General features: G+C 35.5%; 1 long non-coding RNA gene across 1 annotated transcript in view; it reads right to left on the bottom strand.

Moving 5' to 3' along the window:
• The window catches only part of LOC134759294 (uncharacterized), a 1,134,411-nt gene extending 1,110,712 nt beyond the window's left edge, over nt 1–23,699 (bottom strand). Inside the window, exon 1 of the long non-coding RNA XR_010135400.1 lies at nt 23,421–23,699. This is a non-coding gene — a long non-coding RNA (uncharacterized lncRNA). The remainder of the gene's footprint in view (nt 1–23,420) is intronic.
• Between the last annotated feature and the right edge of the window lie 2,003 nt (nt 23,700–25,702).

Consider the following 25,702-nt stretch of genomic DNA (forward strand, 5'->3'; position numbering starts at 1 on the left):
AGAAAAGGCAAGAGAAAAAGAGAATGAAGATTAAAGAACATCTTAGTTAAAACATAGGTTATTGAAAAGTTATGAAATTGAATAAAGATATCAAATTCTAAGAGGACATTCCACATTTTCCTTTGATCTAAGATATTTAATGTATATTAGATCATCTACTTAACAGTTTGGGACAACCTGAATTTTGGATGGAAAAAATAAAAATATGTTTAAGTGACCAGGGGTTATATGACAGAAAAGGCATTATTTTCCTAAAATATGTGACATTTTCAGCTTTTGTAATCCATCATCAGATTCTTGATTTTTTTTAAGTTCAGTGATTTATTTATTTATTTGAGATGAGTTTCACTCTTGTCTCCCAGGCTCACTGCAAACTCTGCCTCCCAGGTTCAAGTGATTCTCCTGCCCCAGCCTCCTGAATAGCTGGGATTATAGGGACCCACCACCACGCCCAGCTAATTTTTGTATTTTTAGTACAGGCAGAGTTTTACCATGTTGGCTAGGCTGGTCTCAAACTCCTGATCTCAGGTGATCCTCCCGCCTTGGACTCCCAAAGTGCTGAGATTACAGGCATGAGCCACCTCACCTGGCCAGTGATACCTTTTAAAGCATAAAGCAAAGCATCTATTAACATTTTACTGTATGTTTGCCATATTAAGGTGATGCTATTAACCCTGTGGGATAATGTTGAAGAACAGGTGGTTTAGTCTCCTACAGTCTTTGTCCTGTTTGGAGAGTTTGCAAGAAAACAAGAGCCAGATCTCCTTCTGAGTTCAGAAGAGCTATCCACACTACAGCCTGCAAAAAAAGTGTTACTCATATCCTTTTTCACAGATGAGAAAGTTGAGAGTCCAAGATATTCCACTATTTTGCCCAGGTATTAACCAAATAAATTTTGGAAACATCATTTGTGCATTGGTCCATTTGCCTGCAAAAGTTACATGTTATGTTTTCCATTATACAGCCCAGCCTTTATAAATGTATCGGAATGTTTTTCTCCCTGACTTGACCAAATCTTGGATGCTTTTCTTTCCTTTTCTATCTAGGAAAATGGAGCTAGTTGCCTCCTCTCCATCCAAATTTACATATTCAAAAAGAGTTGTTGCATCCTTTATGCATTATTTATAGTTTGTTTTTATTTTTGTTTTTTATCCCAGAACAAGGACTAGTTTACCAAAACGTAAATAGGAAAACACTTTTCCTGGCATTCCTTCACCTAGGTTCCAAATCATCTTATCTTTGGTATGACATGCTAACCATTTTTCAATCCTTTGATATTCATGTAGCACCTTTCTTGACTGAAGGTATTAAGGCCCAGATACCAGATACAGAAAATCTTAAAAAAACAAAACTAATACCTAGTTTGACTTTCCTCCTGCCAAGTGAAGCCCACCTATGGACAGTGATTTCATTCATTACCCAGACTTCAGGACCCTTGGAGGCAAATACATACTATTGTGTTGAAAACTGAGCATTCTTAGTTAGAAACAGATCAGCTTCAGTGGCTCACAATTGTGGTTTTAACCTGAGAGAAGTACTGGTAAGGAAAAAGGGCAATTAAAATCAATTTGAAAGCATATCAGCAGAAGAGACTATAAAGCAACAAAAGAAGAAAGAAAATTACCTAAGGAAACATTTTTTTTCAAATAGCAATGAAAGACTTGGTAAAGGTTTGCTAAATTATCAGATTTAGATATGAAGAAACAGGCATTCTGATCAAATGGAATTACAAACACATTTATTTATCAATGATACCTGCTTAATAATTATTTATTTGAGTGTGTACTTTCCATCTAAGTAATGTTCCACAGAATATACCTTCAGAAGCATTAATTTAATGGAAGAGAACACTGGACAAGGCATTGTGTCAGAACATGATTTTAAACCCCACTTGATATTAACTTGCTGTGTTAATGCGGACCACCCATTACTCCTTCTTACTAAAGAAGTTAACATAGAGAAATAGTTCTTAAAATATGGTCCCCTGACCAAGTGATGACCATAATCATTATCATCACTTGAGAACTTATTAATAATGTCAATTATGGGGTCTCTACCCAGAACAATTGAATTAGAAAATTCAGGTGTGAGGTCCAATTATCTACATTTGAATAAAACCCACCATGTAGTATATATCTGATGCACACTAAAGTTTGAAAATTACTGACCTAGATTATCTGTAAATATTCTCTGGCTTTATAAATTATTTTTTAATAGTTTAACTCATGGTCAACTAACTTCAGCTCATATCCATTACCTATGTAACTCACAAAGAGTATAATGAGGATACTAACATGTGAGAAAGAATCAGGAACTGAATAAATTAAAAAATTGGATACAGTAAGGAGACTACAAAGACTTTGGACCTTAGACTTAGACTTGTACTGATGAGGAGGCATAAAAATAAGAGATAAATAATTTTTCAAAGGATTCAAACTTACAAAAATTTAGAACAATAAAAACACATTATCAAAGTAATGAGAACAATCAGACTTTTAGGATTTAGGGACACAAGAAGTGAGAAAAGTCCTAACAATTCATTTATTTCAACTGTCTCATTTTGTTCATAAGAATCTGAAACACAGATAAAAGAGGTACATTATCTCAAGAGCCAACTTGTGGAAAAATAAAAACATGAATCATTATGTAGTAGGTGATTTTAAAATACTTATTGAACTACATCAAGTGGATTTGTTAAGTGGAGGTAAGACAAATTAGTTTCTATATGCGGATGACTGTGTACTTCACTGAGCAATTTGGACATAGCTTTAAAAAATTCATGTAGGAATCCATTTACTATGTCACCGTCTAGAGACATTTTTGGAACTTCTAGGATTAGCTTTCAACTTAAAATTATCTGGAAATGAGTCATGTTCAATCTATTTTATCGTATCTTGATTTCTCATTATACCATGAATCAGAAAGTCAGCCTCAGATCTCTATATAGGGCTGAATCTTATGTAGCCCTAGCTAGAGCTGACAGCAGTCCTGGTCTCATGCCTGAAAACAATACAAAAAAAATTAAAACCATACAAAAACAATTTTCCAATGGTTAAGAAAGCATTTTCATACGAAATGCCACTGAATTTCTCATAAAACACTATTGAAAGAGATGATGTGATTTAATGCATCACTTTGGTATGATGATGAAACATACTTAAATAATAAATTATCTTTTAAAATTTTTCAATCATTAAATTTAGCAGCTTAAATGTTTGATGTTTAATAAAACTAAATGGTCTCTTCTATTGTATGTCAATTTTCTTTCCATTTATTCAGCATATATTTTGCACTTACTATATGTCTTGACAATCTGAAGATGGCTACAATATTCCTGTCCTAAGGAATTTATAGTCCAAGACACCAGGAAAACATAATCTAATCATTGCTATGAAATGATCTTTTTTAAGCCTAAGCACATACAGAATTCATCAATTAATTTTAATGAACAAGTCCATTATACATTAATTCAGAATTTCCAAGGTAATCTAAATTATGAAGAGTTACCAGAATCATTAGATATTTAAGCAACATAGGTAGGATTCAGAGTCAATTAATGTTTGAATATTACAGATAGAGAATTAATCATATTAACATATAATTTTATTATTCGGAGCAAACATAAGATAAATGTTACCTATAATTTGTAGGTAAGGAAACAGAAAAACAGGAATTTTTAGTGACTTGTCAAAGTCACATCAAGTCAATGGGATTCAGGATTCCTAGTCAAATCAAATTCTGAGAGCAAAGTTTTCTTCTACTCAGTAAGAGCATTTTACTTTTTAGGGACAAGGAGAGACAAAAATAGGGAAAGTGTGATCAAGGGAGAAAGAGATAGACAAGAGGAAGAAAAGAGAAAGAGATTGTAAGTATAAAGTTTTTTTATAGGTCTTCTTTACATATTCATATTCGTTCATTTATATAAGAAGCAAGTTACTGACAATTTTATAAGCCAGTAAACATTTATCAACCTAGACATCACCAATTTCCAAGGAACAGGAATTTTTAGCCAATCTAGAGATGTAAAAAGTGGAGTATTTTTTATTCTCTTCTATTACTTCTTCAGCCTCAAGTCATCTAGGTCTTCTAAGATATATTACATTTTTATATTTTATGTTATTTCATTTTAACATTAATAATATTTTTTTACAAAATCATGCCACAGAGAATAGGATAGCCATAGGAAGGAGTATATGCCACTATTCACAGAACCAATTTTTAGAATCTGAATAAAGTTGGAATGTTATTAGTATAACTTGCCTTTGAGAAAGGATAGAATAATTTATTACTTGCACAAACTGGCTCTGAGTAACCCTAATGATGAATTCTGTAACACCTCCTTGGAGGAGTCTTGTTCTTTGTCAGTTTCAAAATTATTCTTCCCTTAATGTCCTTTTCCCTATAGAGAATCCCTGGGAGCATACACAGAGAATCGTGACGTTATCCATAGGTAGAGAGAATAATAACATTTTTCTCTTTCCAATAAGAACAATTCCAATTACTTTTAATTGCAGGAAGATGATATATTTTTGGAAGATTGTCATCTTTGCCACCCTTAAATTGTTGTCACAGTCCATTATTGCTCTGAGATACCTTTTGGTCCCGTGTCCCTCCCTGGTGTAGAAACTCACTATGACTTCTTAATATAGGACAGAAGTTTCTCCATATTTTGGCATTGTCCACTTCTTGAAATATCATACTTCATTACCCTTCCTATTTGTCCTGCATTCATTCTCTACCTATTCTTAAAAAAGATCATTTGCTATCATGTCTCTCTACAAATGTGATACTGTTTTCAGGGCCTCGGATACCTCTCATATATCCTTTAAACCTTGCAGGTTTCTCCTACAAAAGCAAGGTCAATAGTTGTGACCATTGTGAAACCTTTTTCTGGTAGAATGGGTACTTACTATCATGGTGTCTCATATTCATTATCTTGTTACAGCACCCACTATATACTTTTTCCAAGTGTTTTGTCAGTTGTGTCCAAGCTCTGAGCCCAGAGGCGATGCTGTAGTCTTCTTTGTAGCTGTAGCATCCCTTGCAGAGTTGGAATGCACATGTCAACATAGTATGCTCTACAGAACAAAGAATTATATGAAGCCCAAGAGGAAATAAAAAAAGATAAACTCTGGCAAATATGATTTTTTTTCAATTGTTCAGATGGAAACCATAAAATTATATCTAACACTTAGAAAGTGATTGCTTTGTGTCAAGCACTGTTCTACACGCTTTATGTAAATGTGCACATAATTAATTCTTACTCCAACTTCATGGGGAAGACACTATCATTACCCCTGTTTTACCAATCATAAAATAGACACACACATTGGTTAAGTAACTTAGTTAAGACCACCCAGTTTGGGCATAGAGATGATATAAACCAGGTAAATGAATTAAAATACCATACTCTACTATATCTTACCAGCCTTAGAAAAAATGTCTAGGAGTAGCTTAAATATATGAACTCACTTAGTTCCACTTCCTATAGAGTGAGCTTTAGTTTAGTTACTAGCAAATAGTGTGCTGGGGATAGACGAAAGGACAAAGAGACATTTAAATTCTGTTTCTATATTGATTACTAGTTACCATTTAAGTTGTGTTATTCTGATCAGGATTTTTGCAACGTTTTTATAAATTCATAGGGTTTCAATGTCCTCATCTCTGAAAGGAAAACAGCATAGACCCAATCTTCCTTGATTGGCTTGAAGATGAAATAGGTAATGCTCAGGAAGTGCTAAGCACAGAATCTACTGCAAAAAGAACCAAGTTAAAAAGATACAACTAAGAAGATCCACCTCTCAACATGATTTCTGTTAGAACTGCCACTTTTGGCTAGTCAGGAATTCACATGGCAACCATGATGATAATGAAAGAGGGGAGATGCAGTGAACTGGAAAGAAATGAAAGGTGAGGCACTACACTTTTTCTTCCTTTTTTTTAAATAAAAAGTGGTAACTCAAATATCAATATTCTGCAAGGCAGTCATATGAGTTACTTGCAGACTCTCTTCATTACCTCTCTATAAGACTATCTTTCACACGACATATTAATTCCACACTTCCTAGCTTATGACTCAGAATGTTGTGTGAACACTTTATTCTGACCATCTATAATACATCTGAATTCTGACCCTGTTCTCAGTTCCCTCTACCCCTGCAGAGAGACAATTCCAGTACTGAGTTCAGAATCAGAACTTAGATTCATTCCCTAAACTTCTGAGATTTTTAAAAATCTTGCCTATTTTATTCAATGTTTTCCTCTACAAAAGCTTAGCCAAGCAAGAGATTTAAATTATGCACAACTGAGAGACATAAAAATGAAAGGAAGTGAAAGAAATTTTTCTCACACGCTCACCCTCTGCTCCTGTGAAATAGGCCTTATGCTGAAACCATGCAGAACCTTTTGTGCCTTTTCTGTTTCCTTAAATTAAGGCTCCTAATTGGTGTTCTCTTAGAGGATTAAGGAAAATAAATATGTATGAGGCCATCAAAATAAGGATATTGGTGGTCTTTCAACATTCCCTAAAGAGTAGATTTAATGTAAATCAAACTGAACATATCCTTCCTACAGCTTATGAAAAGTCTTTGAGTTGACAGTTTTACTATGTTGCTTTGAGGTGTATTTTCCAAGAAGAAAACACTGAGTGTAAGAGACAGATTTAGAGAAAAAGATTTGTTTTCACACAGTCATATAGTACTCAATCTCTCTAAGTTTATGTAATAGTTACTCAAACTCCCTTGATACTTCCCTAGCCCACATTCTGGGTCTTCTCTCCCTACAGCAAACTGAAGATACACTGAAAATAAACTAAATATTCATCAACCTAAAAAGATCTTTTCACGTGTCCCCAGGGAACAGCCACAGGGAGAAATGCAGTAATATAATATTTTTTACAAACAACCCAATATGTCAGTATTGACTATAATATCCACTTGTTATATGTTATCTTTATTTTTCTAGAATACTGTAATTCATAACTTTAGTGTTTCTAGGTTGCTATCTTTTTTAATTAAAAAAAGAAACTAAGTAGCAGCTACCTCTAAATCAGATAATTTTTACTTAACAATATAGACTCATAAAACATTACTTTACCTATTGGCAACATGCTATGATTTTTATTCTTTGGGGATGACAATTATTTCACTTTTCAATGCTTGTTTTGTTTTTCTTTTTCTGGCCTATTCTGTTTATGTCTCAAAATATGTTCTTAAAAGCTTACCAAAATGCCAAATATCAGAGGCAAATAAGTGTCAAGTTTATAACTTACTGTTCTAGCAATGGTATACTGTCCTCACATTTGCATAAAATAATATTATGTTTATGAAATATAGTATTTATACCAAGGCTTTCTGAAGCTATTTTTTAATTCTATGATCTTCACTGAATGTAAGTTGAAATACTTTATTTGGACTTATGATGGACAGTATAAGTTCAGTTTTATAGTACAGACACAAATTTTAGAATAAAAATATTTAAACAAATAAAATTACACACACACACACACACACACACATATATATATATATATAAAATCAAGGCTAAATTCCAGATTGAGCTGATACCATAAAACTGATAGAAGTAAAGAAGAAGCTAATTTAGACATGCCCACAATAAAAACAAGAATATGAAAGAGATGGGTTCATGGTCTTGGGTCAACGACATAATTTTTAATAAAAACTAAGAGAAGCCAAATTACACAACACACTTTAGTGTCCAAAAAAGTATTAATTTATACTGTAAATATAAACACAAATATAGGCCAGCCACACTGAAACCAGTGAGAGATAAGAATATAGTTACAGCACACGTACATGAGCTAACAGTGTTTATCAGGTGTGATTCAGTAAAACTCCTTTCAGTAATTAAGAGAATAGAAAAGTCTCCTGAAGATTGATGATGAGAAAGAGTAAACTTGTAAGTTTATCACCCACTTTACAACAATATTTTAGAATGGATTAGCATTCATAGAATTTGTAAAGATTTCAAGAAAGTAGTGATTATACAAGCCTACCTGTGTTTACAAGAAATCATGCCAACAATATATTTTTCTTTCACACTGGGTCTCTTAATAAGGAATTATTTTAAGAGGTAGTGGTTTCAGTAAAGTTTTGACAAAGTCTCACATGAGGCAGATCCTTACCAATAGATTTAAAGCATATAGAATAAAGGATGTATAGCTAAATGAATTTGTAGTTTAACCACTGCTGGCAAAGTGAATTATTGCCGCATTGTCAAGCCAGAGGGAGACTTTCTGGCAGGATGTTAGATGGCATCCTATTCAAAATCATAGGTGCAAGTGCAGGTGACATAGAAGGCTTACATACTGAATTCACTGATGAGAATGTGGCTGACTGGCTATGCTAATTAAGTTGGGTTACAGACTTAAGATTTAAAAAGGTCTTATTAGGTAGGGTAAAATAAGTTGAATTTTATTTGTTTTGAAAATCACGTGCCTACTTGTACATGGCACAGTGGAACACAGAAGATTTATTTCAGTACTTGCCAATCTTCTGTGAATGTGATTATTAGAAAAACTAGCTTAAAATACTAATTTTTTTGCACCATCTCACAAACGTTAACTCATAATAATTTTCATGAGTGGTTACTGGAAAGTTATTATTTAAAAAATCATGTCAGTAATTTTTATCATTGTGAAGATCTTAATAACTCTGATCTATATGAAAGAGCCCTGAAACTCAAGAAATTTACAGAGAAGATATAACATACAAAATGTCTGTAAAACTGCTTTGTAAATAGTAAGTGGCTATATGCATTGGAAGGTTATCATTATTATTTGCCTCTAAGTTATAGGACATATATGATGAATTTTAAACATTGAAAATTGATATTTTCTCAGAAATGTTAACTAAGTCAAAACTGCCATGGTTACTTAAATCTCTGTCTTTTCTCTTATTCTCATATATTTTTAAAGGTAAATGAGACTGGTTAATGTGTCTGTCTACATTGGAGAGGTGTTTTAATGCTCTTTTCAATAGTTTTCTTTTTTACCTAAGGCTATGGTTGGAGGATGTACCTAATTTGCTGACAAAAGAAAAAATAGGGGGAATCCAGGAAATCTAAGGCACATCAGTCATACTTGACTACAAATGTGAAATCTGTGATGAGCCTAAGAAAACCTAGATAACATGACCAAGGTGGTCAGTGAAATCAGAAAGAATAACACGTGAGTTTCCCACTGTGCTCACGATGACGTTCCTCTAGAGTCTGAAGGGAAACAGACACACTTAAATTGACAGGTATATAAGCTAGTAATGGTATTTTCTGGTTTTCTGTTACTAACTTTCTTTGTTCCTCAAGTCCTTAGCTAAACATTTTGTACTTCCTCAGTTATCCAACATCAGATCCCCTGAATCAAGAGGAATGTCTATTTTACCATTCTGCAGGCATGCCTGACCCTGCCAGGAAACATCCCATCAAATCCAGATTCTTATTTGCATTTGCCAAGCAGATACTTTACATCCAGTCACTGTAATGCAAAATATCAAAAACGTGAGGAAACATTGAGCATATTATTTTTCTTTTTGTATTGGAAATATTGTTTTGTTGTTATTATTACATTTAAGGAGAATAGTAAGGGATTTAAAAAAAAATAACAGTGGAGGGTCAAACGAAAATAAACACAACTCAGTCACAAGGAGGAACAAATAATGCATTGGAAACCATCAGCCTAAAATTAAAGAAAACCATGAATACATAATATAGTCATCATGTCAGAGGCATTTGAACCAAAGTAACTCCATCTTAAATAGGAGCTGAGTAAAATTAGGCTGAAACCTACTGGGCTGCATTCCCAGATGGTTAAGGCATTCTAAGTCACAGGTTGAAACAGGAAGTCAGCACAAAATACAGGTCATAAAGACCTTGCTGAAAAAACAGTTTGCAGTAAAGGAGTAAAAACCCACCAAAACCAAAATGGCGACAAGAGTGGTAGTCCTCACTGCCACACTCCAGCGAGCACCATGACAGTTACAAATGCCGTGGCAATGTCAGGAAGTTACCCCATATGGTCTAAACAGGTGAGGCATGAATAATCCACCCCTTGTTTAGCATATCATCAAGAAATAACCAAAAAAATGGGCAAGCAGCAGCCCTCAGGGCTGCTCTGTCTATGGAGTAGCCATTCTTTTACTCTTTTATTTTCTTAATAAACTTGCTTTCACTTTGCACCGTGGACTCGCCCTAAATTCTTTCTTGCACAAGATCCAAGAACCTTGAGGTCTGGATCGGGACTCCTTTCCTGTGACATATTGCTGGTGACCACGAAGAGACTACAGTGCAGAAACCCTGACTCAATGTCTACCTTTGGGTAAGTGTTGGCGTCCTGTAACATATTTCTAGCAAACGACAGAAGGGAAGATACTGAGGAGACTCCTCAATGCAAAGGAAATAGACTGCTGCACTGATTGGCTGACTTTGGGTAAGTGGTGGGGTACCCAGGTAAAGGATGGAATTGGGTTAAAGGCCCAATTTAGGGTAGTTAGAGTCTCTCCTAAGATAGAGTGGGTTAGACGCCCCCCTTAATAAAAGGCAAGGATGCTTGATAGACCTTGGGTTAGAGACCCAACTTAGGAGGGTTAGAGTCCCTTCTAAGATTTAGGGGTGTTGGAGGCCCCTCTCAGTAAAGTCCCTCTTGGTTAAAAACAGGTTCGGCAGCGTGAGATGTTAACTGCTATTCTCTTTGAATTCATCTGTCTTGCACTCTTTGCTGATGGCTGTGGGTGACAGGGTTGGGCATATACAAGATCTCGGGACATGGAGTTTTTCTTACCTAAAAGGGGAAACTTGAGAGCTAATAGGATTGCTGGAAAAAAAATCCCTTCACAACAGCAGCCGCAGCCACCTGAGCTTTTCATTGTCGCTGCAATGGGTGGGTCTTTCTCTGGCCTCCCTGATCATTTCGCCTTCCCTACCCTGGCACAGGCAATACTTTCCTTCTCTAGTTTCCCTTTTTAATCTTTTCTGTTTCTCAGGGCAACCATCTTGCCCAGAGACCACATGTTGAAACTCCAAGTCTGAGGTTGGATTAAAGATGATGGGGCCCATCTGGGGGCAAATTTAAGCCTTGGCAGTTTGATATTGGGTGCTAAGCAGAGTGGCTAAGGTCTCTGCTTTATCACACGTATTTTGCTCTGGCCAGAATGAAAAAATAATAATTTTCCTTTATGATACATTTTGGCCCCCAGGATAATGGTACGGCAAGCCAGTTCACTAGGGCCTCTCAGGGAATGAGAGACCCCAGAAGCCTGGAATGCCAGCAAAAGGGTAAGAATATCTCACCAGTCAGGTGTAGGGCTTCTCTCTCTCTGTGCAAACGGTTGAATGAGTGGTAAAAATGATCAGTGTTTATCTCCTCTGTAAAGTTTGGATTAATGCGAAAAAGAATTCTGAGGCTAGTCTTAAGCTGGTGTATTTTGTGCTATGAATTCGTTTTTCTGTGTCGATGGGGTACTTTAGGATAAAACACAGGCTTAGAACACCTGTAAGCCCGCTTTTCAAGATGACCCAGCAAGCTGGACAGTAATAAACTTGGCTACAGGTCTCTGAAACAAACAAAAAACCTGGATTAAGTCTCCACATCGTTTTATGTCCTTGGGAGCATCACCCTTTAACCTTAACCTTTAAAAGGTATCAACCTTTTAACCACGTGGCGGTACGTTCTCTTGGTCTCCGCCTTCCAGGAAATAGGAATTTTGCGGTTCATGGTTGTAGTTAGCTCTAAAAATTCTATTAAATAGTTAAAAGCCTCTGCAAGCTCGAAATTAACTACTCTAGAATCTTTCTGGGAAAGAAAACAAAGGTTGCCCTGTGCTGTAGCTCAGTAGCTACCATTTTGCACTTTCACAGTGGTAGTCTGGGTTCAATTCCCTGCCTAGAAAGAAAGTCGTTTGTCATTTAATAACTGCGTGACCTTGTCTGTTCTCTTCCCCTCTGCGGACTCTCTCAAATTTTCCTTTCTCCAAGCACCTAGGAGGTTACCTTTGGTAAAGTTTAGAAGATAGAAATATTGGCTGCTTGGCATAACTAAAATCCGGTAATAAGAGATCTGAAAGAATTTCTTTTTTTAAAAGCGCTATGGTTAAAAGTCAGCTTAATTAAAAGTGGATAAACAAGCTATAGATATATTTAAAAGGCCTTTATGTTTTTCTCTTCTTAGAACTTGTTTTTCTGGAAAAAAAAATTTTCTTCTCAATCAACTAAATTATTTTTTCTCTCTCTCTTTTTTTGTCTTGCTACTCTTAATGCACACATGAGATGTCCTAAGATAACTTCTAGTAGCCTGGAACTCCTTGGGAAAAACAGAGGAGGTGCCACAGACCCCACTTTGGGAAAAGAAAACCTCTGTTTTCCTCATGAAACCCCAGAAGTTAAAAGTAAATAGATCCCTCTCAAAATCAAAGGCTCTGTTCTGTTTTGCATTATGTTATCTGATGGTTTTGAGTTTTGAGGATACCAGAAATTACTTTGCATTATAAAAGAGCTTTAGTGTGTAACAGCTAGGGAGGAAATATACTTTAAGAGATGGCTAATAGTAGTTATGGAGGGATAATTGACTCTTTGCACACTTGGATCAAAGAAGCATGCTCTTGGCCTCCTGGAAATAAGAAAACCTCCCCACCTCCCACTGGGAGATGACACTCCCATGAATGATGGGCTGATTACAAAATGGGCTGATTGGCTTTGGGTTGCCTTGCAATGAAATGCAAAGTAAAATCACTGCAGTGTGTTCTCCTGCAGTATTTACCTCCTTTGGGGATCTAAGAACTAGTATAAATGGCACCCTTAATTTTAGGAATCTGTCTTTGCCTTCAGATGCTTATTTGCTGCTTATTTGGCCCAGAAACGCATGCTTTCTTGGTCCTGTTCCTCCATGAGCCCCAGCCTGAAGCCAGTAATTCAATCAATAAACTGGCAAATGAAAAATCTTAAAAGTGCTAAATCTTCTGTCTGTGTATTTATATGTGTCGTATGTTTATATATAAAAGAGGTCGAATTAATTGGCTTAAAGAAATAAGCACTTAAATAAAATATATTGTCAGAAAAATTGAAACTTTAATAATGTCTTTTTGTTCATGTGACTTTAGTAATCTTTTGGAAATAAAGACAGTTTTAAAAACTACTGGTAAAATAAAATGTCTTTAAAATGTAGACATTTGGTCTAAATTAAGGTTAAATATCAAATTTGCAAAATGCTTTAAGATCAAACTCTTTCTTTGACTTTTAAAAATTGTTCAATTTACCTACCATAAAGCCATTAAATTCTAGGTAAGACCTGGGGACATGTGGAATTAGCCATGCCCCCTAGCTATACAAAGAAAATTATAAAGAAAGAGATTTTATTTAAGAAAGAATCTTGTATGGTAAATTCTTGTCCTAAAATAAAATGACTGCTTGTTTAAAAGGAGGGATGTTGGGATGTTTAGGGCAAGCCAAAAAGTCCAAAAATGTCTCAGATGGTCTGTGTAAGTCAGGAAAGGATTTGTGAAAGGGAATTTATGCAAGAAACGTACAATTCAAAGGTTCTTAGGCATCCTAAATGCTTCATAAAATGCTGCTATGACTCTTACTGTACAACTTGCCTGCTTAAGCAAGGTAAGACCTGGGGACACCTGAAGTTAGCCATGCCCCTAGCTATGCTGGAGAGTCAGCCCTTACCTGCATTTCTGTCTGGTGTGTTCTAGGCTAGGCCCCACACCTAGTACACAATTAAAATCCCTTACTTACCAAGGTTTTCACCAAAAATAAAAGTCACTAAAAGTTAACATTGTAACATGCAACTAAGATTATTAAAGAAACAGTTTCACATGTAAGGTGTGTAAGGAAAGTAGAATGTACTTTTGGTAAAAGATTATAAGAAGGCATGAGAATGTAATTTTTTTGTCTAAAGGGTTAAAAAATTGTTTTAAGTTAAATAGACTAAAGCTAAAGGTTTAAACAGTTGTGGGAGGTTTGTAAAAAATCAATTGTAAAATAAATTCTATACGTGGACATTGGCTAAATTTAAAGGGGTATTATTCAGTTTTTCCATAAATTAAACATTAGAATTAAAGCACAACAGGTGTCTCTTAAAGCACTAATCTGCTCTTTCACACGCAAAAAATGTAAAGGGCTATTAAAAGCTTATAAGAATCTTACCTTATGGTTAAACATTAAAATTGGGTAAATATGTCTATAAGGTTTTATTAAAAATTGGGTCTAACATTAATAATACATTAATGTAAAGGTAAAATGTGGTTTATTTGGTATAAAAACCATACTGGAAGCATTATAAAATGTGAAATGGTATTGTGCTTTCTTTGGGCTATATTTATGTAAATGCGTTATTGTTATATGTTCCAAAGTTATGGGCAACTCCTATAATTCTATGTAACTTAGTGTATGTTATTAGTAATTATAATTGTTAGGTAAAATTTTGTGTGCCACATAAGTAACCAAATTTCCTTATCAATTGTGGCTTTAGTAGTGGCTGTCCTAAAACTTTTTATCATCCACAGACAATTGTTTTCTTGTTTTAATCCTCTTTAGAAGGTGGTTTAAAATCAATTATAGAACTCTAACAGGTGTTCTTAAATGCAAATTTTCTGATAACTTTGGAAATTGTGACATCAGAATAGAGGAAAAAAACTTTCAAAACTCTCATAAAGAACTGAAATGTTCATAACTATCAAACAAAAGTTAACCTGCATGGACTAAACTGAAAAAGTCTAGTCTTTTTAACTTGCTTAAAACGTTTCTAATCCTTTGTTTTATTTTTCAGAGTCAAGAAAACTTTTCTTTCGAGCTATTTACAGCTTTTAAAAGTTAAATGTACTCCTATGAACAAAATTTAGAGCATATTTACTTCTCTCTACCTGATTTCTCCAGAATTTGGAAACTAGTTGTGAGTATTCTTAACTTACGGCAAAATAGTTATTTGCATAAGCGCAATAAGAATCTGTTTTTTTTTGTTTTTGTTTTTGTAACAATACACAATTGGAGAAATTGGTTATTTTACCAAGGCTTTGACTGGAATGTTGTGCTTTCCTTTGAGGAATCAAACTTGACTTGTAGAGCCACAAAAACCCCTTGGGGGAACTGGTCTTATAACTTGCCTACAACAGTCCTTGTTCAGGGTTTCTGATCTGTGGTAAGTAAAGAATGTCACTTTCTAACAGGTTCAGAAGCTGCAAGTTATGGGACCTCAAGAGGAAAGAACTTTACCCAACTCATAAGTATTTAAGGGTACAAACCCATGGCCGGACTCGGCTTTAAAAAAGTTGTATCTAAAATTCCCTCTATGGAACAGAGTTCTGGGAAAGCCAATTTAAAAAGAGCCTATATGAAAAATAGTCATTCTTGTTGCATTTTATACAAATAGTCCAAGTATAATAAAGCAAATCAGTCTTACCATTATTTGTCTTTAGTAAAAATGGGAAACTGGAAAAAGAAATATTATGTTTCAAGAACTATGGTACACTTGTTAATAAATTCTAGGCTCATCAGTGGCTTTTAAGTTTGTTTCTGCAATTTAGCCTAACTCCACTTATTCCTGTGAATCAATGAGTGATCTCTGACTGCTGCTCAGAACAAGAGGGATGGGTAATATAAATATCTCAATCACTATTCTAATTCTAGGCACATTACAATCAGCTAACAACCCCATATCAGCTTAGTTCCAAGAGTTACTCATTTCATGAAAAGCTTTCTAATTTAGTCTACTTGGAATAACTTTACCTATTTTGCTTTACTCTTGTGGAATATATTGTTGTTATACTCTTTGTGTAGGAATACAGGGCAAGCTTACTGAGTGTTTTCTTAAATTATACACTTATTCATCTTCCAAATATCATCTTTTGACAAAACTCAAGAGTTATAAATGGACCTTACCATACTATTGCTTTCTGACTGAGCTCCTCTCTACCCTGAATGCAAAAGACCCTCATAGTTAGAAATATCATCACCCCTATTCAGCCTGAAGAAGTTACAAAAGATGGATCTTCATCCCTTTGCAACCCTTAGACTTAAGGGTTCTCTTATAAAAAGGAGGGGAGAAATATCAGTGGCGTTGGAACCAAAGCAACTCCATCTCAAATAAGAGCTGGGTAAAATTAGGCTGAAACCTACTGGGCTGCATTCCCAGAGAATTAAGGAATTCTAAGTCACAGGATGTGACAGGAGGGCAGCACAAAATACAGGTCATAAAGACCTTGCTGATAAAACAGATTTCAGTAAAGGAGTCAGCCGAACCCCACCAAAACCAAAATGGCGACAAGAGTGACCGCTGGTGGTCGTCACTGCTGGACTCCCATCAGTGCCATGACAGTTTACAAATGCCATGGCAACTTCAGGAGGTTACCCTATATGGTCTAAAAAGGGGCGGCATGAATAACCCACCTCTTGTTTAGCATATTGTCAGGAAATAACCATAAAAATGGGCAACCAGCAGCCCTCAGAGCTGTTCTATGAAATAGCCATTCTTTTATTCCTTTATTTTCTTAATAAACTTGCTTTCACTTTGCACTGTGGACTTGCCCTCAATTCTTTCTTGCGCGAGATCCAAAAACCCTCTCTTGGGGTCTGGATAGGGACCTCTTTCCTGTAACAATTGTAGCTGGGTATGTGAAAAGATAATATATAAAAAGTATGCCAATCAAATCTTTATTGCTATAGAATGTAAGATTTCATCTAAATAAAAGAAAACCTTTTGAGTTGTTCTAAATGCCACATTATTTAGAATGATTAAACACTATCCAATTACCTGAGTATTCAGTAAGACAATTTATAATCACTTCAAGAATGCTTTATTTTGTAATATTGTATAGAGAAAAAGAGTGGAATAGTTTTCCAAATTATTGCTTCTATTTAAATAATCATGATGATAGTAATAAATATCATTATAAAAGCAAATGCATAAATCAATTCATAAATTAACATTACGTTGCAAAATGAGCCTAGAAAACAGAAGAGTTCATATTGCTACCCCTGCCCAGTCACAGCTTCAATCGACACATTACTAGGCAGATATGCTTTCTTCAAAGCTAGAAATAAACTTAGAAATATGTCTTTCTGAAAAGTGTGCAGGCTGTCCCTGAAGGAATATACTTGAAGCCAGCGGCACTGAGATGTCCTCAGTCACTGTAGCAAATGAGGAAGGTCCAAAAATATTCTGCTCCTTAAACAGGTTGATTTTTTTTTAACCATGTGTGATTTATGCAGAGAATCTGTAAAACATTCCAGTTCATCAAAAGTCTAATTTGCATACATTTAAAGGACACTGTGGAAAATAATTAACTACTGAATGCATCACAATTCAGAGTGAATGTTGACTGAGAATTTTTAGAGCCTTAAATGAAAAATGAGGAGGTTAAATAAGTATACTGAATTGGTAGGGGGAACAAAAAGAAAAAAAAAAGAGAAAAGGGGAGGGAAGAGAGGGGAAGACAGGGGAGGAGGAAAAGAGACGAGCTGGGAGAAGTTGCTTTTCTTGCAATGCTTCGTATCCTAAACTCATGCGAAATAAAGAACTTTTTATTCCTTTCCCCTCTATTCTTTATGATTGAATAATTTTCTTGCTTTCTGGCTGTCAACTTGTAGTGTATTAAAATGATTACATATCTGTGTGCATGTAGCAAACCCATCTCACCAAGTTGCAGCTTAGAGACTTGCAAGGAAGGAGACATTGGCTTGTGAAAGTCAAGCTAAATTCCAAGTCGTGATTGTACTTCCCATCACTGACATACATAAGTAAAATCTCAATTAAAAATTCATAGACATTTTAATAATTTTGAAGAGCATCTACTATTTTAGTGGTAATTTTCTAAATGTTTGTATATTCAAGGATATTACCTGATATATTAAAATTTATTTTATTATTTTCTTTACCTTTCCTCACAATGACATGGGAGCTGGCTCTTGAATAACCAGTAGAACAGTTTTATTATACCTGATTCTACTCTAATGACAACAAACAGAACAAGACATTTGAGCTTATTGTCACTATTTAAATCTCAAACAAGTGGAATATAACATAATAGTTTCCTGAGGTTAAATCAGGAATTATTATTATTTATTTAATTATTTGTTTGTTTATGTTTTCAGATACCAGATCTTGCTTTCTCACCCAGGCTGGAGTGCAGCGGCACGATCATAGCTCACTGCAACCTCAAACCCCTGGGCACAGTGATCCTTCCTGCCACGGTCTGCTGACTAGCTAGGACTATATGCCTGTGACACCACTCCTGGCTAATTATATTTATTTTTATTTTTTTTGTAGAATGGGAGGGTCTTACTATGTTGCCAAGCTGGTCTCAAACACCTGGCCTCAAGTGATGCTCCTGCCTGGGCCTCCCAAAATGCTGGGATTACAGACATGAACCACCGCACCCAGTCCAGAAATTATTAACTTCTGTTTGTATTCATACTTCAAGCTACAGATAGCTTACATGTGAACAATAATTTCAAAACAAAAACTTTCTGCTATTTTTTTAAAGAATGCACAGTGAATTACTAGTTTACACAGGGTGATCGCCCAAATAAATAAATTTGAAGTTGAAGGACAACATGGATAAGATGAGGCTGTCTAGAGAAAGAACTAATTTAAGACTTAGAGAGTGAAACTGCACGTGTGATTCTAGCCAGTATTTTCTCTAGTGTCATTAGTTAATAGGTGAATTAAGGAATTAATGAAATATCTGCCATTTAACATCTCAACTTTGTCTTTCTTTTTTTTTTTTCTTTAGAGGCAGAGTCTCACTCTGTCACCCAGGCTGGAATGCAGTTGCGTGATCTCAGCTCACTGCAACCTCTGCCTCCTAGGTTCAAGCGATTCTTCTGCCTCAGCCTCCTGAGTAGCTGGGGTTATAGGCGCCTGCCACTGAGTCCAGCTAAGTTTTTTTTTTTATTATTCTTATTTATTTATTTTTATTTTTTAAGTAGATATGGGGTTTCACCACATTGGCCAGGCTGGTCTCAAACTCCTGACCTCAGGTGATCTGCCTGCCTTGGGCTCCCAAAGTGCTGGGATTACAGGCTTCAGCCTGTCTTTCTATTTGATCCATGTAAAATTCAATTAAAACCAATTCTGGTTTAATGGGATCTACCCCATCTGCACCCAAGTCTTCTAAACTGGAAAAAAAAAAGACATCAGAAATAATGGTGTCCTTTATTTGCACAGTACTTTTACACTTACTATATATATTTAAAGAACTCCAGTTCCCAAAGACCGTTAACATCTGTACTTCCAAAGAGTCGTTTCCAGCCAAGAGACATGCCTCCTATATGAATGTCAGTTCTGACTCCCCACACAGAAAGATAGGTATAAGGAAAGATAATAAGGAAGGTAAGACAAGGGCTACTATAGCCTTGGTAATTGGTTAGCTAGATTAGAGTCTTAAAAATATATAGGAAATGATGCCTAATATCTATATTTTGATTTAGAACAAAGGCATACACACACATATAATTATATAATTTTATTTTGTTTTATTCTTTTTGTATGTTTTTTCAAGTATGAATATGTAAATACAGTAAACTATTTTTATATTTAAGCTATTCAAACTGCAGTATTAATACCCAGTGGAAAATATGTAATTTCATTGCTTTCTTTTTGAAATGTTTTCTTCAGTGAAGTATCTTGATACTTTAATATGTATAAAAATGTGTACGAATATTTATTATTAAATACATAGCAACATAAATGTGTTCCTCACAATGTGTACACCCAAGAAACAAAAGAGGTGAAAGAGAGAGATCATATCAAATTAGAAAATGAAGCATAGAGTGAAGGAATTTGTACTTGTAACCTAACAATTTATTTGAAAAACAAAAAAAAAACCATTAAAGTACATTTTAATAAAATCAAACACCCCTTCGCAATGTAACAGAAAATTAGCAATGTCCTTCCTTGCTGTTAACTTGGAAGGCTGTTAAGAATGTAAGAATTACTCTTCTTTACCACCAGGTGGCTCACGTTCTATACCTATGCCTGATCAGAAATGCCACTGTGGCCCCCGAGACTGGAGATAATAAAATTCCCACTAGAGGGTGTTGAAAGAAGAAAAGTAATTCTTTCAGAGCAAACCTGAAGTCCTGAACAAGGAAATACCTGAGCTACAGCTAAGGTTTCCTCAGCAGCCTGGGAGACAGAGCGAGATCCTGTCTAAATGAAAAAAAGAGAACTATCCTACAGAGACAGAATAAATGAGGTGGTTTTAGACTAGGGACATTTAAAACCAGATGGAGACTTGTCTAATAACCATTCTGTGTCCAAGTCCAAACGGTTTCACAGACTTCTCAAATGCATTCATAATGTGAGACAGGTATAGGGGGGAGGTACTGAGAGAGAGAGAAAAGAAAGCAACCTTGAAATAAAACAATAATTCACATTATATGATTTTGATTGAGTTTGGAATTAGAATGGAAAAAAATAAGGAAAAGGGGGAAAAAAATAAGCCAACAAAGTTGAAAAATGTACTATGGAAAGGAAATTCGCTTTTCTAGATTAGCAAGATGACTCTTAGCAATGAACCCCTTCCCTAAACTGCATTTTACTAGAGAAAATATAATAGGCCAGTAGCCATAGAAGCTTGTAACATTATCCAATGTATTGCTATAAAAAGCCTTACCATCTGGATCCTAATTCTCCTCAATATTTAAAGTGCAGAGCATTTTCTTCTCTTCATCCTAATTTACAGCTATCACTCAACGCAGCCCTGAAGGGTGCATGCAAAATGTGCCATTGTTAGAACTAGTATATAATCCAAGGTAATTTGGTGAAAATCACCTTAAGAGTATAACTACATGGTTTCCTCAGTATTCAGCACCTGTTTGCATCTCACAAAAGCTTATAGATTTTCTTCTTTTTTTTTTTTCTTCCCTTCCTTTTGCGTTGGTCAGCATTGGTTTGCAACGTCACCATGCATATGTAGAAATGCCTGTGGACGGCACCATCAATCCTACCCCATAGACTGGTAAGAATTGAAAGGTATGTGACCCAACAGCAATGAACATTGTTGAGAACCCACTTCTTTGGCTTAATCCATAGTATTTATTCATTACCTTTATTTTAATAAAATTCTCAAAACACCAATTCACCAAGATGCCCAGGAATGGTTATCAGATATAGTAGGAACAAAATTGTGTAAAAACTATGAAGGCTGGTGACTAGGAGCCAGAACAATGACAGAACAGTCATGACCTCTGGCTGTAAGCAAAATGAAATTGATTCCCTCTCAGAAAAGACAGCTTTGAATAGTGATCTATAATGTGCAAGTAATTGGCTAACTCTTTAACCTAACTCACAAATCTGTTCACCTGGGGAGAAAGGTGAGTGAGAAAGACCAAGAAGGAGAAAGCTCACCCAACAACTTAATTAAATTACATTTCACTTCCACAGCAGGCCTGGTTAAGATTACATCTTTGGATCTTTTAGGTTGCTGGCTGAGTTGGACATCTTTGGTAAAACATAAACAAAAAGAGAGTATCTTCTCTCTCTCCAAGATTCCACTCCAAGTGCATACCATCCACCCAACATGAAAAAAAGAATTTTGTCCTCTATCTCCTTCACTCCTTCTGATCTCTCTATTTTACTAAGAGCGATATCAACTGAGCCATCAGCTACCACAGCACCATGGAGAGAGTAATATAAGCAGGTCTATTGCAAGTTTGACTACGAATTAAAGCGTGAAGTAACAAAAAGTAAAGTTGCGCTTTCTTTGTGTGTTTGTTGTTGTGTAGCAGACTAGAGAATCTATTTTCTCAAATTACTTTATGAATATCCAATGTATAAACTACAAATACTATGGGAGCTAAAGGCAATACCAGATAATATACATTAAATATTTGTTAAACAGTGAAAGTCCCTATTGGATGCTGCAGAGGGATCACTTGCATTAAACATTAATGACAGTGAAGAAGGTAACTGTTCTTTCTTTCTACTACCCTCTAAAGAGACAGCAGACAACCTGTGTACATGGTCTTTTTGCTCAAAGGGTAGGTCCCTAGAGTTATCAAAGAAAGGACCTGGATGTTTGAGCTTGAAAATTCCTGACCCCAGGTGATAACTTGTCCTTTAAGCATAAATCTAGATCTGCCCCAAAGTTGTGTGTCACACTCCTCCATCAGAACTGAGGTCATCCCCATCAAGACACCATGCCATAGCTTAGAGGCTCTTTCCAGAAGAGTAATGAAAAGAGACTAATGTTTTTAAAAGTGTGCTACACATACAAAGTGATGCTTGTAAAAACAATCACAAAAACTGTATCTTCTGATTCTCTGCTTACCACAAACTTCACTCTTGGTGCTAAATTCTGTGATAACCCAGAGGCACCATGAGCCTGACTTGTGTTTGGGACTCATCTTCTAAAGAGCATTTTCTTTATGATCATTTCAACTCAATTGGATAAATTATGCTTATCAGTCTCTCATAAAACTCCTCATGAAATTATGTCTATGAAACAAAGTGGTTGAAATTTTTCTTTATTAACTTTTTTACTCTGAAATTGGCTACGAAAATATGTACAGTCAAGGAATATTAGGGGTGATAATTTATACAGATTAATATCACTTAAACAAGGAGACTCAAATCAATAAGATACAGTTTTGTTTGGAGTTTTATAAATACAGATCTGTTAACTAAGAAACCTCTAAATTCACAACTAGATTCTAGCTTATTTTAGCAGAAGAAATCCTCTCCAGTTAATTATTTCTATGTCAATTAATCACTTTACCCACCTCGCCACAACAGAGTGAGTTATAGCAAACAAATACTTCCCCTCTTCAAATCCACATCATTCATATATGTATAAGAGCTCAAAAAGATGAAAAGACATTTGATTCCTAGGTTTCCTTGACAAATACAGCAATTTGCATGAATATTAAACTTCTGTGATTCAGCAACTTTCACTCCTGTCTATATCACTGAATGTTAAATGCCAAAGAAGAGTTTGAATCCATAGCTCCCACCACTTGGCTTTTATTTTACAAGACTGAGGTATGTTTTTCCCAGCAGAAGAAGAGCATTTAAAGGTCTTTAAATTACACATGCTGAGTTGCATAACAATTGTCAACTAACTGAAAAGGTTAGAAGCGCACGCTTATGCTAAATGTGAAGTTGCCTATGAATCACAAAATGAGGCTGTCTCATTATCTACAGAATATTTCTAAAGGTTGGGAGAGAGAAGTAGAGTTACCGTCTGCACTAAAACTTTAATCAGAAGAATCCTGCTAAACTATCAAGCCCTTACTGTTCTGCTTCTTTAGCAAAAAATAAAAAAAAAAAAAAGACTTTCTCAGTAAAAGTAAATGCTATGATTGAGAAGGTTTTCCCATACCTAAAACAAGAAATGGCAAAAGCCTACCTGAAAGTGGATTGTGAGGTAGCTGGCACATCAGAAAAGAAAGCGACTAGGAAGCAATCTTACCTTCAGTGTGGAGCAACCTCCTCCCCAGGCAGGCTGGCTTTTCGAAGAGTGTGCCCTCTTGCCAGGGCTGGCGAACCAGCTGGGAAGAAGTGGCTGTCTGCCACTAGCTGTGACAGCTGTGTGTTGCCGGGTCCCTCAGATACTGGACTCTAGCGCTCCTCCAACAAATCAGGCAGTGGCCGCTTGTACCTCAGCAGAGGAAGCTGGGACTGCAGTTGCTAACGCTGCCTCACTTGAGGGGAAAGCACTGGTGTGTGTGTGTGTGTGTGTGTGCCGCGCGTACACTAACTGCCAGCTCTAGGCTGTGCCGATGTGTTCTGCATACTCAAAATGCTCGTGCCAGGAGGAGTCTCCTCCACACAGACCCCAGCCTCCCCGCTGAGGAATCACAGTCCACTGACCTTGCTGCTGGGGAATCCGGCTGAACGGGGCTCTCTCATCAATAGATTCAACAATTAATCAAATAAAAGAGATTGGATCAGCATCAGATAGAGACAAGTTCTTCCCCCATGGGTACCGAATTTTTTTTTCAAATGTATCTCTATTCAACATTTTATATTTAGAATTGATTTTTTCTTCTCTTTAAGCCATGATGTCTTGAACACAAAGTCTAATTGATGAGCCTCTAAGTTAAAACTTTTCAAGTTGTTTTCCCAGGCAGGATGGAATCTTACCTAGAAGCCAGTTCAAAACATTTATTCCAGAGACCTGTCAGACGCAGACTTGAACTCATAACAATCAAATTATGACGAGTTAGGCTAATGAACTGCTTCTAAAACCAGGGATTTCATGTCACCATACATAGCAGAAATGTTTGGGACCAGAGATAAAATCTCTGTTTGAATCCAAACTCAGTTTTCTTTAACATTAATCCAGTGAAAATTATGAGAAAATCCCTGTGCTGAGTGATGTGCTAATAATTCTATGAATTTCTTTATAAGACACACTACCATTATTAAGTGCATAATCTTGAGTCAGTCATTTAAATTTATTGATCTTTAACTTTTTCAGCAGTAAAATTGTAGGCGTTTCTATGATGAGCCATTTAGTTAAAAGTACACATGAAAATGAATTGTAAACTATAAAGGGTTAACTGTACATTACAGATGTTTTTTAAATTGCCATAAAGAATGTGCAAGACTCTATGAGACATAAATGAAGCTCCTTAGGGTTATACACTAAATGATATTAGAAAGTTTCATTGCTGAGCTCTCAGTTAATACCTGTGATCTCAAAGTCTAGAGCTGACCCATCTGAAAAGCCAGAAGAGAACTTACGCACCCACTTATCATGTTCGTTCTCTTAAAAAAAAAAAAAAAAAGAAAGGAAAAAGAATCCTGGAAAACTAAGTTGAAATTTTCTTCTCTCAAATTAGGGTTGCAATATTATACCAAACTCAAATCCCAGAAATACAATGTAGTGGGAAAGAGCAGAAATGGGAATCAAGACACTTGGTGTCAATCTGAGATCTGTCATGGGGTCCCCTAACATTGTCCGTAATAGTGATGATGGTAATAACCACCACTGCGTCCAAAACAAGCATACACTGGAAGCCAACATTTACAGAGTGTTTACTACCACCCAGGCGTTGTCTTAGGCATCCTGCATGTATTAACATTTTTACTCCTCACAACAGCATCATGAGGTAGATAATATTACTATCTTCATTTTGCAGATTAGGGTAACAATGCATAGAGCAGGAAAGTTAATGTCTAACAAGCTTGCAAGGGCTCACTTTTATTAATTGAGGGAACCGTGGTAACTATTTACATTTTTAAAACATTTTACTTGGAAACCATTCCAAGCATACAAAAAATTGCAAGAATAAGAATAAAAATACCTTCTATGCCCTTTAATCAGATTTATTTATTACTAACATTTCCTCCATTTACTCATTTGATATATAGAGTGAAAGTGAGAAACTTGAGCTATTTGAACATAATATGCATATATTATGCCCCTTTACTAATTATTTCAGTGTACATTTCAGAAGAGTGAAGGTATTGCACTACATAACCAAATAGTTTTATAAACATCAGTAAATTTAACAGTGATATAAGTTTAATTTATTGTCCATTTTCCAATTGGTCATTTAAACCAATAATGGGCTTCATAGCATTTTTTTCTTTAGGAGAGTTTCCAAAATACTGTATGTAGTTATCATGTATTTTTGGTCTCCTTTAAAATATGAGAATTACAGTTTGTCTTTTACTTTATGACATTTTTGAATGATATCATTGAGAATGCATTTATCTCTTTTTTAATGAGCATTTCTAATTTTG

The sequence above is a fragment of the Gorilla gorilla genome, chromosome 9, assembly GCF_029281585.2.
Source record: "Gorilla gorilla gorilla isolate KB3781 chromosome 9, NHGRI_mGorGor1-v2.1_pri, whole genome shotgun sequence".
Classification (NCBI taxonomy): domain Eukaryota; kingdom Metazoa; phylum Chordata; class Mammalia; order Primates; family Hominidae; genus Gorilla; species Gorilla gorilla.